Source organism: Protopterus annectens, chromosome 3.part0, assembly GCF_019279795.1.
Source record: "Protopterus annectens isolate FY-2018-M chromosome 3.part0, PAN1.0, whole genome shotgun sequence".
In the NCBI taxonomy this organism is placed as follows: domain Eukaryota; kingdom Metazoa; phylum Chordata; order Ceratodontiformes; family Protopteridae; genus Protopterus; species Protopterus annectens.
Window position 1 is genome coordinate 180,550,041 of NC_056731.1, and position 15,000 is coordinate 180,565,040.

Sequence of the window (15,000 nt, forward strand, 5' to 3'; positions counted from 1 at the left end):
GCCTCCGATGTCCACAGACAACAGCTTGCCACAGGTGGTGGTGCAGCAACACATCCACCCCTCACCAGAGTGGAAGAGCTGCTCCTCAGCATGGTGGCTCCTGGCCAACCACTACAACAGACATGTGTCATCATGGAGGCCGGAGTCACCCAGCACGTCGACACAGAGCCTGCAGGTAACATGGCATATCTGTAGACTACTGTTAGCTCGATTGTTAGAACATGCATTTATCAGATGTGTACTGTGTATTTAGAAGATGTGGAGCCTGGTGTCATGCAATACTGATAATTTGGTACATAATCTGTATGCCTGTGACTGTCACCTGTTGTACTACTGTAAAATTGCAAACTCACAGCAGCAATGCCATAGTTGTTGACACTGACAAACTGTCTCATATCCTTGTAGGTCCCTCTGGTGAGATAGCAAGACAGCAGACCCATGCTGGTGAGTGTTCTACATTTAATATAGCATATAACATGTGCATGCCATAGGAGAGTTGTAGGCCATATACACATGTAAAACACCTACACATAATGCATGCTCTGCATGTTCTCTGTGGGACTATGCACATCCCAGTAACATGAGTAGCTGCCTCAAACACATGCAATACACAGAGCATCCCAACCAATTGTGGTACACTGTAGTGGACATTGTATAGGCAGAGTCAATACACATGCACACAACATACACCACTTTGTCATACGCAGTAAGTGTTAATATGATACACATGGCATATGTAGACACCTGCTGTAAGGTCAGACTCCAGTATCCCAAATGTCATCAACACAGCACACATACTATACCTGAGGGGTAGAGACCTATCATGGGGTGGTGTGACACGCTTCAACACACAACACATTCATGTTAGGCAATGCTCCCTATTGAACACCTTACATACCCATGTAACAACTGCCTGTGAAATGGTTAATGTAGCCAAAGTGGTGCAGGTCAGGTACAGCAAGATAGTTGCCAGTGGGGCATACATTAGTGGCCTTGAGTGTCCACATGATGCTGCCTGATGATGGCTCATGGTACTACACTACATCCAGTTACAGTAACTACAGTACTACACATAGCATTCATTGCTATACACCTGACAGTTGTGTGCATCCGGCCATGGTATGTATACCTATGAGTGATGGTGCACAGGACATTGGAAAGCATTTTATACTTGCACAGCAATGTTGTGTCCATGTACACATTGTGTTCCAGGGTAAGGCCAATCATTGAACAACACACATGCATCAAAGGCATGTATACTGTTATCAACAAGGACTCTCTACACTCGCACTGCATGCTGTTGAGCAACACACATCCTGCATGTTGACACGTGTGATAGGACTCTTTGGATTGTGGTACTGTACTCCACCATCAACCACTAATGAGTATGTCCTGCATTGCTGTTAGTGTGTGTGTGTGTGTGTGTGTGTGTGTGTGTGTGTGTGTGTGTGTGTGTGTGTGTGTGTGTGTGTGCATGTGTGTGCATGTGTGTGTGTGTGTGTGTGTGTGTGTGTGTGTGTGTGCATGTGTGCATGTGTTCATGTGTGCATGTGTGCATGTGTTCATGTGTGCATGTGTTCATGTGTGCATGTGTGCATGTGTGCATGTGTTCATGTGTTCATGTGTGCATGTGTGCATGTGTTCATGTGTACTAACATCCTGTACAGATTTTAAAGTGTGTTTCCTGTCTTCCTCTCACAGGTGCTGAGGTTTTGTTGGATGAGTGCAACAGGGAACCTGAAGTCACTGCCACAAATAGTGGACATGATGATACATGTGTTGTGGCACAGGCAGGTTTGACAGGGTCTGTCGTTGGTCCGCCAATCAACAGTACACAGCTTTCCACCCCATCTATGTGCACATTCATACTGCCAATACATCCCTCAACACCAATGGCCTTAGCTGAGGGACAGCATACAGTAGGCATTGACCAGGATAGTGTGGTATCTATGGCACATGCAACCCCTCACAGCAGCCATACCCAGACACATGAAATGGTACCACATAGGCATATGTCCAGGGGTTCTCGTGGGAGCACTGCTGGTTGTAATGCCCCTGGCAGACGTGCCCCCACAGGTCTCACAACCCCAGGTATGTTCCGGGCTGTAATGCAGGCACAGGCACATATGGAACGGTACACCAGGCAGGGACTAAGGGCGCAGAGGGCCCATAACACCACTATCAATGACAGTATCCGTGACCTTGCCGGTGCCATCCGTAATTACACTGAGGTCATTGATAGACATTGGGGGGAGACACTAGATGTCCTCCGCAATGTAATGTCCATGTGCCAGGACAGTGCAGGATGGCTGAGACGTCGATGTGAACGTATGCCAGCAACATCATCAACTAGCAGTCGTCGCGGACAACACACAAGTCCCAGCCGCTCCCGTAGTGGCAGTACCAGCCCCAGCAATGTTGGGGCTGGGCTGTCAATAGACCATCCTAGATGACCAAGTGCACATGACTCTGGCCAGTCCCAGCAGGGACATGGGTCCAGTCGACATCCCTCTGCCTCTGACGATAGTACCCAGTCTGGCTTAGTACCCGATACTGTCCATGGCACCCCTCCCAGGCACAGGTACTGTGTCCGTGGCCAGAGACAGTGATCTGTACAGCCTGGCAGGTACAGTCTGTGGCTGTCCCACAACCTCCTGTATTTGGCAGCCACATGGTGGAACTGTGTGCATGCAGACACACACACATAAACCAAACACCTAGGGCTAACACATACACACACACATTACATTAACATTGACCCATGCTGTACTGTTGTCCCTCACACACACACACACACACACACACACACACACACACACACACACACACACACACACACACACACACACATACATGTTGATTGGATGGGTCATTGTCGGGCTCTGGCAAACCAACAACACACCCTGTGCATATGATGAAACTGTGCCACCTCCTGTCATCTGTGACACTGATGCAGGAACAGGCTAACATGGTGCTGATGCACAGGGTGACCTAATAGCAGTGTAGCAATGTTAGCATGTTGTCAACAGTAAAGTGTAATGATATCCTTGTAGGTATATCTGAGCAGGCATGATGCATTAAAGCTATGATTATCAATGTAGTATTCTTTACACCAGTGTTAATTCCAAAAATGTATTGTCCACCCATGTGCCACTTGGCTGATGTGTGTGGTGCTGGCAGCATGTGTTGGTGAGTGGATGGTATGTGTGCGATGTGTGCAGTACAGATTTGCAGGTGTACATATGTGAACATGATGGAGGTGCACTGTCTGCATGTACATGCATAGTGGACACATGGGAAGGGTGACATGCCCTGTATTACACAGTGTTAACACTTCATATTTCCTGTTGGTGGCCAGTATGCATTTTACTACACATATGTTACAACTTGGGTACACATGTGTGTATTACATGGTTTGACACTATGCTGTGGGTGATACTGTTAATATCGGTCATTGGTTTGCATTCTGGCATTATACATAACCTCAACAGCCTGACTTTAACCAATCATTAGATGATGTCTTGACAACTGACACACAGATGTAGGATACACAGTAGCATTTGAATCCTTCCAGTACTATACTATACCAGTAACCAGTGGTATTGACCACCACCCATTCCTGGGACCACTCCTGTTTGACATGTAGCCATCCTAGGTACAAGCAAACACACTAGAGATATGTCCGTCCTCATCTGGTAATGCATACAGTGGCCTACAATGTATTCTCCAGATGAGACACTTATCCTCCACAAGGGTATCATACAGACAGATACCTGTTGACCAACCCATGCTGTAAAGCTATAAGCCAACTATAGCATAGTCATCCACATTTACTAAACATAGTATCCTGACAGTACCACATAGGTAGTAGCCCACAACATGTAGCAGGGGTACCAATGTGTACATACAGCCACATGTTATGTCATCTGTCCTTTGGTATTCACATTTCCAAAGGTATTCTGATGTCCGTCGATGTATCACATAAGCAATAAGGGGTCTGTATGCATATCCACTAAGTTGTTGTACACCTATAATGAATGCCCATTATTGACAGACTTTGTTGTGTTTGAACATGTCTGAAATATACCCCAGGCATGAACCCTCACTCACACTATTCTATAGAAACTGTCATGGGTGTGTGTGACACAGATGACCTAAGCCCCAGATCACTACAGTGGCTGGCCTTGTCACAAACATACATATGTGATCTAAGGTCTGAGAAGCAGCAGCACAAACTGTCAATGGTAACAGATGTATTCATGTAGAAAGCAGGCTTCACACCTATGAACTAATTGAGGTCACATGTACATATATGTATTTGCCACACAGATACCTGAAGTGGGCAATGCACATACTGTTGTTTTACTGATATGTCATACAGCAGTAAAAGCAAAACCCACAACATATTGACCAACAGTATCACACACACACACACACACACACACACACACACACACACACACACACACACACACACACCAATTGCAGGATTCAAACTCCTACCTAACTATGTTATGATATTAGAGAGATACACATTAACATGACACACTATATGCTTTACAGGGAGTTTTCTTTTCCACTGCTGTATTTGTGGGATACTGACATCATCAGACTTGCCAAAGAGGAATTTACCTCTTTTAATGTGTTTTCCTAGTCTCCAAAAAGGGCACTCCTCTCAAAGGAAATCACACACACTCAGCAATTGCAGGATTCAAACCCCTACCTAACTATGCTATGATTCTAGAGAGGTAGGCATTTACGCAAAGCACTATATGCTTTACTGGGGGTTTTCTTTTCCACTGCTGTATTTGTGGGATACTGACATCATCAGACTTGCCAAAGAGGAATTTACCTCTTTTAATGTGTTTTCCTAGTCTCCAAAAAGGGCACTCCTCTCAATCACACCTATGAACTAATTGAGGTCACATGAACATATATGTATTTGCCACACAGATACCTGAAGTGTGCAATGCACATACTGTTGTTTTACTGATATGTCATACAGTAGTAAAAGCAAAACCCACAACACATTGACCAACAGTGTCACACACACACACTCAGCAATTGCAGGATTCAAACCCCCAGACTTGCCAAAGAGGAATTTACCTCTTTTAATGTGTTTCCTAGTCTCCAGAAAGGGCACTCATCTCAAAGGAAATCAGACACCCCCACACACACACACACACTCAGCAATTGCAGGATTCAAATGGTTCTAGAGAAGTACGCATTTACACAATGTGCTATATGTTTTACTGGGAGTTTTCTTTTCCACTGCTGTATTTGTGGGATACTGACATCATCAGACTTGCCAAAGAGGAATTTACCTCTTTTAATGTGTTTTCCTAGTCTCCAAAAAGGGCACTCCTCTCAAAGGAAATCACACACACACCGCTTTACTGGGAGATTTCCTTTCCACTGCTGTATTTGTGGGATACTGACATCATCAGACTTGCCAAAGAGGAATTGACCTCTTTTAATGTGTTTTCCTAGTCTCCACACAGATACCTGAAGTGTGCAATGCACATACTGTTGTTTTACTGATATGTCATACAGTAGTAAAAGCAAAACCCACAACACATTGACCAACAGTGTCTCACACACACACACTCAGCAATTGCAGGATTCAAACTCCCAGACTTGCCAAAGAGAAATTTACTTCTTTTAATGTATTTTCCTAGTCTCCAAAAAGGGCACTCCTCTCAAAGGAAATCACACACACCGCTTTACTGGGAGTTTTCCTTTCCACTGCTGTATTTGTGGGATACTGACATCATCAGACTTGCAAAAGAGGAATTTACCTCTTTTAATGTGTTTTCCTAGTCTCCAAAAAGGGCACTCCTCTCAAAGGAAATCACACACACTCTGCAATTGCAAGATTCAAACCCCTACCTAACTATGTTATGATACTAGAGAGAGATGCATTACCATGACGCACTATATGCTTTACTGGGTGTTTTTTTTTCTCCTGTTATATTTGTAGGATGCTGATATCATCAGACTGGACATGGTAATGTTTGTGTGCTTTGTTTTATGCAATCCCAGGAATGAGCCATGTGGGACAGCAGGTGTTAACATCTTGAACAGGACTCCACAATTCTTAGCTTGTGTGATCTATCTGTGGACCAATTGCCATTCCATCATATGACAATACATATTTATGCACAGATTGTTGATTTTGTGGATACAACATGTGTCTGGGATGTTAAAAAGGGCTATTCAAAGTCTATGTGGGACGTGTGTAGCTCCTTTCAGTGATGTATGTCCTGGGTGGCTGCCTTGCAAACAGTCTAGCAGGTTTGGGAACCATGATCTGCCCATGAACAAACCAAAGTTGGTAGGGTTGTGTGTTTGTCGGCTTCCAATAGCTCTGTTTATGACTTCAATCTTGATGGACTCCATGGCCTTGCAGATCAGATTTCATAGGCTTATAGGACTATAGTTCCCATGGTCTGTTGTGCACCAACACTTGTGGGGTGTGCCATATGTTGCTGTAACCCATTCAACAGTTACAGATCCTGTAGAGAGGGTGAGGTTCAACAGACTGTTCAGGTGCAGGGTCTGTTTGTTCTGCAGTTCACTTATGACACATATAGGGAAACAATGTAATCCAACTGATGCCATGTTTTCGGCTTTGGAAGGAGCTGTTTACCCATTCTACATGTGATATCTCCTGGTATGATGATAGGGCCTTTTGTCAGTGGGAGGTGGGTATGTATGTATGGGCCTGTCTGACAGGATGTTGGCAAACTTCCAAATTAGAGACTGAAATCATTCAGCGTAAAAGAAATAAGCTGTTACGTGATCTTAAAGACTATGAGACTGGGATTCTCTTCTCATGGCAGCGTGAGCCAACACGAAATAGGTCAAAGGTCAGAAGTGGCAGTCAGAAGCGGCGAAGTATGTCAGCGTCTTCAGTTGAACACAATATTTCAAAAAATGTAACATTTGCTGTATCTTCAACTTCTTTAGCTTCGGAGACTGAGGTTATTAATGGTAGTTCAGTTTCTCCTACCACTGATCATTCCTTTCAGGTCAACAAATCTAGTCGGGGAAGAAACGGCAGAAAGGGAAGAAATCATTTTAAATAATGGAGAGGTGTGTGAGTACAATGTACGGACATTACAAATTGCGAATTTGTCTAGTCTCAGCCTTACTAATGATATGAAGGCTGTTTTGTTAAAAGGTAGTAAATTTATACCCACATGCTATCCCTCCTTTGCTGATTTATACTTAGAGTTAAAGGCATTTAGTAGAAAATTGTTTGAAAGTTTATTTTCATAAAAATGCTGTTAATTCTGTTGAAAATGTTAATGTAAGTAACTCTAATTTTGGCGACGATTTTGATGAGGACATATTGAATATGTCCTTATATGATTATGATGATGCTGAAATTTTTGATGTGGAAGGGATGGTGGATAGTTTGAGCTGTTATCAGACTGGATATGGAAAACTACCGTTACCCCGTTTTACAACTGATAAACAATTTGTGCCTGTTATTAATGTGCCTGCCATTTCTTTATTCATAAGGATTTTGTTTAAAGAAATTTCTATGGCACTTGTTGCGTTTTTGGGGAAAATTAAGTGTTATAATTTGAGTAAAAATGAATGGCTTGCTTTACAGAGTCTTAGAAAATAGAAGACTGACTTTATATTTAAATGTGCTGATAAAGGTGGTAATTGGGTTATATTGAACAAACAAAAGTATTGTGAGATGGTAGTTGAATTATTGAAAAATGTGAATGAATATAAAAGTTTATCAAGGGACCCTGTAACGGAATATAATGATGAACTTTTGGCTTTATTAAAAAGAGGGGAATGTCTTGGTTTCTTTGATCACAAGGATGTGTGTAAATTACAGATTAAGAGGCCTATGACTCCTATTTTGTATGCCTTGCCTAAAGTGCATAAGTGCCTACTTGATCCCCCGGGTAGGCCTATTGTCTCAGGGGTGGGTTCCTTTTTAAACAATATTAACATTTTTCTGGATTTTCATTTAAAAATATATTTGAAGAAGGTTGTGGCACATATTTCTAATACTCAGGATTTGATAAATGAATTGTCAAATATTCAATGGCAAAATGATTATTATTGGGTGACCATTGATGTAAAATCATTATATACTAATATTGGTCTCAGATGGGGCCTGGAATCTGTTATGGATATGCTGGGTGATGGGCCTAGGACCACCTTTTTGATTAATTTGCTTGAGTTTTGTTTAACTCATAATTATTTTTCTTTTAATAATGAATTTTTTCTGCAGTTGAAGGGTACGGTTATGGGGGCTGCTTTTGCGCCCTCATATGCCATCATATATATGGGATTTTTTGTAAAGAAATTTGTTTATCCCACTTTATTTTTTAGGAACAATGTCTTGCTATATAAGCATTTCATAGATGATCTTATTCTTATTTGTAAGGTGATGTCAATGATTTTTTTATTTTTTTGAAACCCTTAATACTAATGAGCATGGTTTAACATTCTCTTATGAGTTAAATAGGGAATGCATTAACTTTTTGGATGTAACCCTATATAGGGTTGGTGAAACTATTGGCTATAAGCCATATAGAAAACCAACTTCGGTTAATATGTTTTTACATGCCACTAGTATGCATCCTGGACATTTGTTGAACTCTTTACCATATGGTGAATTTAAAAGGATTTATAATCATACTAGTGACATAAATGAAAGAGCTAACGAATTGGATAAGGTTTTGTTAAGACTAAGAGAAAGAGGTTATGATGAGGCTCATTTATTGGGATGTAAACAAAAAATACTTGGGAATATTAATGACAGATCATATACATTAGCTATGAATAACAAATCTGAGGGTAAAATGCATGACGCAAAGGTTGATGATGATAAGAAGCTTTTTTATGTTACAAGATTTTCTCCGTTTTCTAGTGAGTTGATTCAAATAGTGAGGAAATATTGGCATATTGTAAGTGAAGATGAAACTATAGGTCATTTGTTTCTGAAACATATTACTTTTTCCTTTAAGAGGGGGAAAAACTTAAAAGAGTTATTAAATCACAATTTTGTTAAGGGGAACAATAACCTTTTGCCTTTTGGCACTTTTCCATGTGGTCATTGCAGCATTTGTGATAGAACTATGAATTTAAATATTATTAATGGCAAGACATTTGTTCCTAGGTTCTTTTTCAACTGCAGATCAACAGGGGTGGTATATATCCTGGGCTGTTCTTGTACTGATGTTTGGTACATAGGACAAACCAAACGTATGGTTAGGATTCGGGTCCTAGAACATCTTAAAGACATTAGGAATAATAATGAAATGAGCCCTATTGCAAAACATTTCCATGATAAACATGGTGATTCCCCTAGTAGTTTGAAATTTTGTGTGCTTGGGAGGCCTTTTTTGTCTAGAGGGGGTGATCCTGTGGCAAAACTGCTAGAGTTAGAAACTAGGATGATTTTAAAGTTTAAGACTTTAAAGCCCTTTGGTTTGAATCAGGAATTGGGTATTTAATATTTAATATTTGTTATTCAACATTTCATATTTATTTATATTTAGTATTTATTATAATATTTATTTATTATATTTATTTATTATTATATTTTTATTGTTACTTTAAATGTTTAATAGATAATTAACTAGCTAATTGAATTATTGACAGCTGTATGATGTGATTGATGTGTGTATATATACTTGTTTGAAAATAGAATGCACTGTGATCCATGAAGGCGAATTGCTGAGGTACCAGATCGCTTGAATAAAGAAGTGCTGGTTAAGGGCTGGTGAAATTGTGTTTCTTGTATGTATGGGCCTGTCTGACAGTATGTTGGCATTGTCAGTCATGTACAGTTGGCCCTGACTCAGGACATATATGAGTGTACATTGCTATTTATGACATAGCTGAAGGAAGTGTCATGGTTCTGTCTGGACTCCTTCGCAGATAATCTTTCCAAAACACCGACAAACCTAAGCACTAAACCCCTGTTATACTCTTTTACACACTTAACACCCTACTGATCCTTTTTGATCAGTCAACAGAGTATTTCATCATAATATCCTGTTATGTCCAAAGGTCAGTTTCATGTGTACTCTCAAGTCCAGCTGGTGAATAAGGGAATTTTGAGGCAATGTTACAACTGCCTTATGTACACAGACAACCCTCTCCTCCTCCCAACAAACTCAGATATATGTGAGAGATGCAACTATATAGACAAACAGGAGGCTGAGCTCTCTCGACCCATGACTGGTACAGTCTATCTGGTGGTGAAGGTAACCACACACACCACAAATCCAGTCTCACATAGACCTATAGCAACAGCAAACAAAACACATTACCACACAAAAACATACTCGGAGGCTCTAAATAAAATCTGCCTAAGCAGCAGAGCCCTCCAAAGCAGACACCCAAACAACTGCTATCCCACAACAATACCCACATATCACATAGTTCACAAAGTCAGTGTGCCACACAGTCACTGCCCTTAGGGCTAAACAACACACCTAATACACTTGTAATAGGTGACTCTATTGTCAGACACACTGACGTACCACTCACCAGGCTGAACAAGGAGAAGGTCACTTTGAGCTGTCTGTTGGGTGCCAGGATCTGCCACATAACACATGCACTCAGGTCACTCCAAAGCAAGTACAAATATGGCTCCATCATTGTCAATGCTGGTGTGAATGACCTCAGACGTCCCTCCCTGGACTACATGACAAGAGACATAGAGGAGCTCACTGATCATGTAGCCCAGGCTGGTATGACCCTGACCTTGTGTAGCATCTTACCCTCACCAAGAATGATGGCACAGTATAAAGACAAAACGATCAATTTTAACAGTTGCCTAACGTATTGGTGTCATTCAAAGGGCATCCAGTGTCTGTCAGCCTGGGATGACATGCTCGACATGCCACATTGCTTCACTAGGGACGGCTTGCACCTGTCACCCCTGGACTTTTGAATACTGGCTAAGAGTGTTGCCACCCCCATAGTGCCTTTTTTAGGCAAGGCTCAAAAGACAAACCCACCTCCATAGACAATACAAGGTAAAAGAAACTAAGGGTAATGCTGCTCAACGCCAGAAGTCTAAACCTCAAAATGCATGCACTCAAGGCTCGCCTCAGTATGGAGACTATTGATATCTGTGCAGTAACAGACACCTGGTTCAGGCTCCCGAAAGCACACAAGCACTACCAGGTTATACTTCATACCATGCTTTTCGGCCACAAAACTCGGACCGACCAACAAAAATAGGGGGAGTATCCATATACATCACAGATACACACACCTCCAGGTTAGTAGCACTGCACGAAGCATCGGAGACCATACATGTGCAACTAACAGTGGGCAAAACTGCCTTTCAGTTTGTAGCCTGCTACAGACCACCCTCCCAAACTCAGGAACCCCACTCGGCTTTCCTGAAAACACTGGAGAATATGAAGGTCTCTCCAAACACCATTATATTGGGTGACTTCAACTACCCAAACATTGACTGGGAATACTACTCAAGCCCCAACACCCTCGCCCAACTGTTACTAGAATTTACAAACTCAAATGCTATGGCACAACTGGTCACCACACCCACAAGAGGGGAAAACATATTGGACCTGATCATCACCAACATGGGGACTCTATGTTCCACACCAGAGGTATACCCCTCATTGGTAAGGTCAGACCATACATTTATCTCACTGGACATCCATATCCCATCCCCACCCCCATCCTAGGTAATCTCAGTGAAGAACTTCTCAAAAGCAAATGTCACACTTCTCAAAACCGAGGTGGTATCCTTCAAAGACCCTGGGACAATGGTAAATATGGCTCAGACTGCAGAATCCTTTACAAACGCATTCTATGGACACCTACTGGAATGCATGGATCGTGCTATCCCAAATAAAAACAAGACTCACTCCTCCAAAGGCAGGGGACCTGTCTGGTGGACCCCGGCCATAAATAAGCTATACAATGAAAGGAGGAGGCTACTACATGATAGAGCACAATCCCAAAAAGTGAAGGCATCTCTGATCAGTACTAGCAAGAAGCTACAATCACTCATGAATTCATCTAAGGCCCGCTTCGAAAGAAAATTGCACCAGACACTAAGGACAATCACAAGGCCTTCTTTAGTTATGGCAGGAACCTGGGTGGCAACTCCCAGATATGCTGTGAGTTAGTGCATAATGACAAAAAATACACTGAACACACAGACATTGCCAACATCCTGGCAAACAAGTTCAGTGCAAATGTCTCCCCCCATCCCCCCTAAAGAGCAAATGTCCATCCCAACAGAGTGTAGCCTCCCTGACATCACAGATGAACAGCTGAGAGCTGACCTCTCCAAAGCAGACAACACAGCATCAATGGGACCGGATGGTGTCCCGGCCTGTGTCTTACATGAGCTTCATGAAGAACTTAACCCTCACATTAAGTCACTGTTCAATATCAGACTTACTACAGGATATGTACCCAAGGAATGGCATACAGCAACAGTGGTCCCGCTCCACAAAGGTGGTGCCACAATGGACCCCGGACACTATCGCCCTATAAGCCTAACTAGCCTGGACTGCAAAGCTATGGAGCGTATCATCATGGAACTCATACACAAAGACATCTGGAACCTACAGACACTGGATCCTACCCAATTCGGCTTTGTTGAGGGCAGATCTTGCCTCTTGAACCTGGTTGACTTCTTTAAACAGTTACCAGGTCCATAGACATAGGGAAGGTAGTCCACACAGCCTACCTGGACCTTGCAAAACCCTTCGACACAATACCCCACTCGGGCATCATAAATAAGCTCACCCGCTTAGATATCAACACATATGTCACAAGATGGACTGCAAACTGGATCAGGGATAGCACCCACATGGTCAGTATTGCAGGTGCCATGTCTGACTCTACACCAGTTACAAGTGGCATCCCACAAGGCTCAGTCCTGGGACCTCTCTTGTTCAGTATATATTTCTCTGATGTACAGGCTAACTCAGGAGGACTATGGCTGACCAAGTTCGCAGATGACTGCAAACTGGGTGCCATAATTGACTCTCCAGCTGGCACAAGCATCCTCCAAAAGGATCTCATAAAGATGGATAACTGGTGCCAGAGCCATGGCCTATAGCTAAATGCCATTAAATGCATAGTCATCCCCTTTGGGAATAACAAAGTGCCCACACATTACCACAGAGGTGGTAATCCATTAAGTACGGAAGAAGTTATTAGGGATTTGGGGACCCGAGTAGATAGTAATCTCGCCTTTGACAATCACGTTGCCAAAGTGGTTAGACAGACCTTCTATATAGCCCACCTTATCCCAAAAGGTTTCACATCTAGATCAAGAGAGGTCATTGTACCCCTATACTCATCAGGCCTATGATTGGATACAATGCACCATTTGGGATATACCTTACCCGACACCTGCAGCAACTGCAATGGCCACAAAAGTACCTCACCAAGTGGATCTAGGGACTCACACAGATGCCCTGTGCAGTTCAGCTAAAGTAACTCCAGCTCTACTCAGTTGCTTACCGCCTACTCGGATGCGATCTGTGCCTGATGTTTAAAGCCATGTCCAACCCAGAATTAATGGACATGCTCCACCTCAGGATATCCAAATCCCTTAGAGCTACACGCTCCAGGGACTTAAACCTCAGCACAAATATTAATAGGAAATGCTGGAGGGACAGATTCATATCCCAGAGGCTCCCCTCACTCTGGAATGAGATCCCAGTCCCGCATAGGCAGAGCCCCTCACTGACCCTCTACAGGAGAAATCTTGATGAGTGGATGGGTGATCGTATGTTTACCCCTGGGATCTCTTCTGGGTCCCTGCTAGACAGAGGCACAATAAACTAACCGTAAAAGGGCTATCTTGTATGACCTACTATTCACAGGCACAGTCTACTAATCTAACAGGGTTGCGAAAGCCAAACACACTCTGGCTAGGCTTATAAATGCCCTATGGCAGATAGCCTAGTATCAACCTATGAACCTATGATAATGTTTGGAGTGCACATTGTTTATTGATGATACTGATTGCAGGTTTTTTATCTTCTTTGCTTTCCCACTTTCTATGAACAACCTAAGTATCTGCAGTACATATTTGATTATGACAGGGTTCCAATATATTATATATGTGTCTGTTGCCATGTAACTGTGTGCACAAGGCAGATTGGTGAATAGTGAGAGGTTCCTGGGTTAACAGATGCAACTGCCGGATATGTGTGGCCCACTGCTGTACTCAGACATGGCCTAAGTGTGTGAGCATGCCCAGTTTGGCCTTTCAGTGTTTTGTTGCCTGACATTTGTCTCATTTATTCAAGTGTGTGAGCATGCCCAGTGTGACCTTTCAGTATGTTGCTGTCTGAAGTCCACTACATTTGTTAATGTGTGTGAACATGACCAATATTAACATTTATACTATATGTGTGTTGAAAATCAGGTTCTATTTTTACTGCAGGGCTCACCTTTGTGTCATAACTCGACAGGGATTATGCTGTGTCTGCAGGGTTTCCATGAAATACTTTGCATAGACTTATCAACATTTCTTCACACAGGCTGACCAGTGAAATACTGTCATGGTTTAGTGGTTCAGTACTATGACTATAGTGCACAGTATCCTGGGTTTGAGGCCTGTCACTGCTTTATATTTTCATACTGAGCAGACCAGACTGCTTAAGGGCCAGTAGAGCAAATATGAGCATGTTTACCTGCTTTTGCTCAACTATGCCCAACTTTGACCAAGCTTGTCCAACATTGCTCAAAGTTAACCAACATTGCTGAACGTTGCCCAATATTGCTCAACATTGACCAAAGTTGTGCTAGTTAGTATGTGCAATTTTGTTTACATATACTAAATAGTGGTAAAAGCTGTTTAGCACTGCTTTATATTGCTTAACACATGGCAATCATGCCTCAGGTGGTGCTGCAGGGCTGCCTATGTCAGATGCACATACTACACTCCCTATACATGTTTGAAAACAGGTAGTGTCAAGTTAGGCATCCCTTTTACTATATGTGCGAGTCAGT